Source organism: Colobus angolensis, unplaced genomic scaffold, assembly GCF_000951035.1.
Source record: "Colobus angolensis palliatus isolate OR3802 unplaced genomic scaffold, Cang.pa_1.0 Scaffold30, whole genome shotgun sequence".
Lineage (NCBI taxonomy): Eukaryota > Metazoa > Chordata > Mammalia > Primates > Cercopithecidae > Colobus > Colobus angolensis.
The window spans coordinates 8,136,930-8,142,348 of record NW_012116266.1 but is presented as its reverse complement, the minus strand read 5'-3'; the positions used below and the strand labels follow the sequence as shown (position 1 = coordinate 8,142,348).

Here is a 5,419-nt window from a genome sequence, read left to right as displayed (position 1 = left end):
AATTAGCCGGGCGTGGTGGCACATGCCTGTAATCCCAGCTACTTCGGAGGCTGAGGCAGGAGAATGGCTTGAACCTGGGAGGCGGAGGTTGCTGTAAGCCAAGATCGTGCCACTGCACTCCAGCCCGGGCAACAAGAGTGAAACTCTGTCTCAAAAAAAGAAAGAAAGAAAGAAAAATAAAAAAAGCTATCCTGGCTATGACATGAAATGACAATTTATTGAGCTATAAAAATACTAGTAAATTAGTAGACTTGGCAGCCCTTTCTCTAAAGCTGAAACTACTGTTACTGCTTCATACCACAAGTGCCAGAGCCTTTGAATTAGATCAAGGCACTTCCACTCTGAAGTGGAAACCAGTGGTGAACCAAATAATCAAGGGAATTTGTTTCCAAAATACATCTAGCCCCTTCACACTCCTCTCATCTGTAAGATTCTGAAGGGAAGTGGAGATGATATAAGTGATATGTGTATGCCTTTCTAAAAACTCCTAAATTGTTTTGAGGTATCTATTTCCAACTCCATGAAGAATTCTTAAATTAGTTCCAAACTTTTTTAAAACACTGTATCAATCACAGGCTTGAGGAGCAGAGCTACCAAGTGACAAGGGCTCAACAGAAGGCTAGAAAAGTAAGGAGCTGTACTCAGAACAGATGTAAGCTACTTTCAGAGCTTTCTGTGCTGGCTCCCTCCAGAATCCACTACATTTTAGTCAGTAATAAATGTTCAGCTCAACATCCCGAGAAAAGCACATAGTCTAAGCAGATAAAAATGTAAAAAGAAGCAACCCTGGAAATCAAAAAAAAATAAGAAGCCACAGACAATGACAGACAAAAAAATCTTCTGTTCTGGCTTTAAAAGAACAGTAACTCGGAACAAGGATCTCTAAGGGGGAATAAAAAGAACAATACAAAGTACTATTGTGATAACTAGTTTTGAAACTTCTGCCCATATTTTATCAGTTTTTTATTATGTAGCATTGGTTTTTCTATAAGATTCAGTCAAGCTGAAAATCTCAATCATTCTAGAACTTAATAAACTATTACACGATGCCAAAACTGTGTATTACAAATAATCAAACTTAAATCTGAATCGCATGTCAAGATAGTTTAAGGGCTGGGCTAAAAAACACACTTTCAAGGTCTATTTTATGGCAAACAAACTCCTTTACAATCATTGTTTCAAATTCCTTATAAACAGCTCCAATACTGAAATGTTTCATAAGAGAGAACTTCTATAACGTATAAATAATCATCTAACCACACTATATGCTAATTTGGACTAGTGTTTCTTTAACTACTTGATAATTTCCTACTCGATGCTCAACTTACTGCATTCTACAATGACACCTACTGGCCATTCAAAATCAGCCATTAGTTCTCTAAGACAGCTCTAGTAGGCTGGTTACATAAGAAGAAACACACACACACACACACACACACACACATATACACGCATAAAAGCAAAGATTTAACTGGTACTCAAAACACTACAGAATTGCACCTAAAATAGAACCAGAAATTTTCTTTGTGACTGAGATTGCATTATTCTTGGAAAAAGAGAAAAGGCAAAGAACAAAACACCAAACGTCAATTAAAATTTTTATCTAAAGCATTCTCAAATATTTCAGTACTGAGAACATCTGGGAACAAACAAACTTTAATGATGCACCTCTTTCCCAATGAAAATTTTGAGGAAAAAACGAAATTTTGACTTAGGTTCATATATAGGAATATAAATGATCATTAATAGAAAAAAATCACAAAGTTTTTCTGACATGCAGTACTGAAATAAATTTAGGAAAATTATAGAGTTGCTGATACTACATTAGACCTTATCTCCTAAGCTAAAGACAACATTTCAAACACCTTACATTTTAGAAATTTATAATGCTTCCTTTAAAATTATTTTCCAATGCTTCTTTGAAAATTGTTTTTCAATGAGCTATAAAATCAAGTTTTTATGTCATTTGCCTTTCCATAACATATACTGAATAGAATTCCTATTTTAATTCTACATTTTATTGTGGAAACAATGAATTATAAAACTTTTTAAAAATAAGATAATTCAGTTAATTATATCTATAAATATATTTTGCCTCTGCCCGAGAGGTTCAGAGTCCACTTTTTAAACCTAGTAATTCACAACTAGCTTATCAGACTTGCTTACAGAACAAACTACTTAAAAGTTGACTTTTTTCGGCCAAGCGCAGTGGCTCACGCCTGTAATCCTAGCACTTTGGGAGGCCGAGGCAGGCGGATCACCTAAGGTCCGGAATTCGAGACCAGCCTGACCAACATGGAGAAACCCCAGTCTCTACTAAAAACACAAAATTAGCCGGGCGTGGTGGCGCATGCCTGTAATCCCAGCTACTTCGGAGGCTGAGGCAGGAGAATGGCTTGAATCCGGGAGGCGGAGGTTGCTGTGAGCCGAGATCGCGCCATTGCACTCCAGCCTGGGCAACAAGAGCGAAACTCCGTCTCAAAAAAAAAAAAAATTGACTTTTTTCCCCAAATTCAGACCACCACCTTATTTGCACAGTCGCTAACTTCCACAATATCCTGGGGGGAGGAAGGGATCTGCCAACTAATTTTCTAGTCATTTTCCAACTTACACTTAGCTCTCACTGTAAATTTTTTAAGGATCCCCACTTTCCTGAAGATTTTTTTAAAATGTTGTCAGCCTTGACCCTCAAATAAATTCACAAACTACAAAACATGAACCTGGCCACATTCATCGCAAACTAGTATCTGTCAAGTCAAGTCCATATTTGGGATAAGCTCTTCGTGACTACTCTATCCTCCATGCTACCACCCTTCGCCTACAGAACCTGCCAAGGTAAAAGACACTCAAGTCAAGGAAAAAAAGTGTTCTAATACATTAATAGGTTGCAAGACCTTCTCTCCCAAGAGGGTCAACCTAGTTGTTTGGGTAAATAACAGCCGAAGATTACATAATGTACAGCAATAATGAGTCTTCAGGATCTGACCGCCAGTAAATATTTTTCTTCTCCGCTCCCCCTCACCACCCCCCGGGAAACAGCCCTAAGAAGCAATCACTGGGATTTCTCTTAGCTGTCTTCAATGCCGTGTCCTTTTCTCGCCTGGGGCTTTGTGCAAGGAATCCCTTCAGCCCTCACTACACCGCCTTGCTCCCGCCTCCCTCCTCCCTCTCTGCTGGCGCCAGCGCAGCCCCCCACGCCCTAGGTGGGCCCCCACGTCGCCCCACAGGGCTCGGCTTCCACCAGCCTCGGCTGCCGCCTTCTCGTCCTCAGGACCCTCCCAAGATGCTACCTGGTTTACGAGAGGTTCTGGGACCACCAACACACCAGCTACCGCCTTTCCAGATCACCCTCGCCAGCTCCCCTCTGTAGTTTCCGCGGCCGAGGGAGAAGAAAAACCCTCTTCACCTAGCACTTTGCGTTCCCCAAAGACAGCACCACCGCCTACCTGTCACCCTGCTGTCTCCGGCTTCCTACCGCCACCGCCTCCCGCAGCAGCCTGCCAACTGCAGCGCAACAACTAGCCCTCTCATTGGGTGAGAGCACGCGCTCAACAACAGGCTCCCTGATTGGCTGCAGTATGTCCGCGGCCCTGCCCCCTGTGCGGTGTCTAAGGGTTCCGTCCCCAAGCAAGAAGAACATGTTCTCTTCCCCGCCCTTCTCTCTTCTACAGTATCTGTTACCTCAGTCAGATTGAAGATGCACATATGCGGGGAAGATAATCGACTTCCAGCCTCCTTCATGTAATCTCTTCCTGATTTAGGAATCTCTAACCCAGTACCGGAACGTTAAGCGGCTTCTCCGCTTTCCTGCCGTGAGAAACTCGAGGTGACAACCTCCGCTTCCGGTTGGTTCCGGTTGCAGAGTTGAGTGTCCTGAGAGGTCAGATTGCAGTCAGGTAAATTAGGGAGTTGGTGGGAGACCCGTTGATTAGGATTAAGAGCTAGATTCTATTCTGGGGAGTGTAGAAAAGGAGAGACTAAATAAATGGAGAAGGATGGGAGGCTGGAAGGGAGATCAAAGAACTAGCAGGCGAGAACTAATGAAGTCTTAGTTTAAGTTGGGGTAGGGAGGGGTGGTTGGAGGATTCAGTGAGCATTACTGTAGTTGTTACATAGAAGTGCTTTTTCCCGCCTTTGCCACACGCAAAATTATCTTTGTTTGGCTTTGAATAGAACAAAGGCAGAAGAACAGCATCAGTAAAAATAAAACAGTTCATTTGTTTTTTATTTCCTAATATTCATATAATCACAGTTTTTTAAATACGAGGAAGTTAAGATATATACTTGATGGTCTTCGGTAAACTAAAATTGCACGTAGTGGAAGTGGCATTATCTTCTTATTTCTTTCTTAGGCAAAGGATACCAGCACACATCTTCTTAGAGCCAGCTTCCTTTAGTGGAAGTTGACCTTCATCAGACTTTTAGATTCACTTCAGACACAGATAGATAGGTTTTAAAATTTTTGGTTGCATGTTTTTTTCTTTATTTAATTTCCTTACTGTTATTTCAGCTGCTCTGAAACGGAAATAACCACCATTTTTCAGTCCTCAGCACAATTTAAGTCAATTTTTCTAATTTTATTTTTTATTGTCAAGTATACATACAGAAGGGTGTATAAAACATACATTTTTAAAAATTATAGCTAACAGAAGCAGACACTCCCGTAACCACCTCTTAGATTAGAAAATAAAGCATTGCCAATACCTTAGAACATGCATTCTTAACAGGGGTGATTTTGCATTTCAGGGGTGAAAATTGGTGGGGCTGGGGTAGTAGGTCTTAGTTACTACAATGAGTTGTGTCCCTCCAAAGGGCCACAGTATATAAACAGATATGTAGTATATATGTAGTGTTAAATTTTCATGGTGGGAGGGTTGTGATTAGGAATAAAATGTCTAGAAAGGTTCCTTACAGGGACAATAATTAAAAATTGGTTGAAAAACACTGCGTTAGAAGCTGCCTGTATGTTTCTGTGATTCCATCTCCTCCACCAAGAGGTAACCATTATCCTGACTTGTGCTAAGCACTCACTTGTTTTACTTTAATTTTTCCGTCTATGATGAATTCCTAAAAAATGAATTGTTAGGCGTTTAAGTTTATATAAATGGGATCCGAGTGCATGTGTATTTTTTTTTCTGACTCACCCCTTGCTCATTATTATGTTTGTGAAGATTCAGTCATACTTTTGCATGTAGTTTTTGGTTGTATAATATATAGTGTGACTACACCATAATCGCTTCTGTTGTTATTGGACATTTGGGTTGTTTGCAGTTGGGAGATAGAATAAACAATGTGGCTATAAAGATTCTTTTGAAAATATATTTCTGGCCGGGCGCGGTGGCTCAAGCCTGTAATCCCAGCACTTTGGGAGGCCGAGACGGGCGGATCATGAGGTCAGGAGTTCGAGACCATCCTGGCT

General features: G+C 40.9%; 2 protein-coding genes across 5 annotated transcripts in view; one reads left to right on the top strand and one right to left on the bottom strand.

Annotated features, from left to right (window-relative positions):
- The window catches only part of FAM126B (family with sequence similarity 126, member B), an 89,317-nt gene extending 85,811 nt beyond the window's left edge, over positions 1 to 3,506 (bottom strand). The window contains exons 1-2 of one of the 2 annotated variants that reach the window (XM_011949938.1): positions 3,291 to 3,416; positions 2,355 to 2,477 (exon numbers count right to left, since the gene is read on the bottom strand). The gene's annotated coding sequence lies outside the window, so the exon portion shown is untranslated. Of the gene's footprint in view, positions 1 to 2,354; positions 2,478 to 3,290; positions 3,417 to 3,446 lie in introns of those variants that run through there. The other variant, XM_011949937.1, reaches the window with a different exon arrangement.
- The window catches only part of NDUFB3 (NADH dehydrogenase (ubiquinone) 1 beta subcomplex, 3, 12kDa), a 22,067-nt gene continuing 19,919 nt past the window's right edge, over positions 3,272 to 5,419 (top strand). Inside the window, exons 1-2 of one of the 3 annotated variants that reach the window (XM_011949940.1) lie at positions 3,867 to 3,896; positions 4,954 to 4,997. The gene's annotated coding sequence lies outside the window, so the exon portion shown is untranslated. Of the gene's footprint in view, positions 3,535 to 3,575; positions 3,897 to 4,953; positions 4,998 to 5,419 lie in introns of those variants that run through there. The other 2 variants (XM_011949941.1, XM_011949939.1) reach the window with 2 other exon arrangements.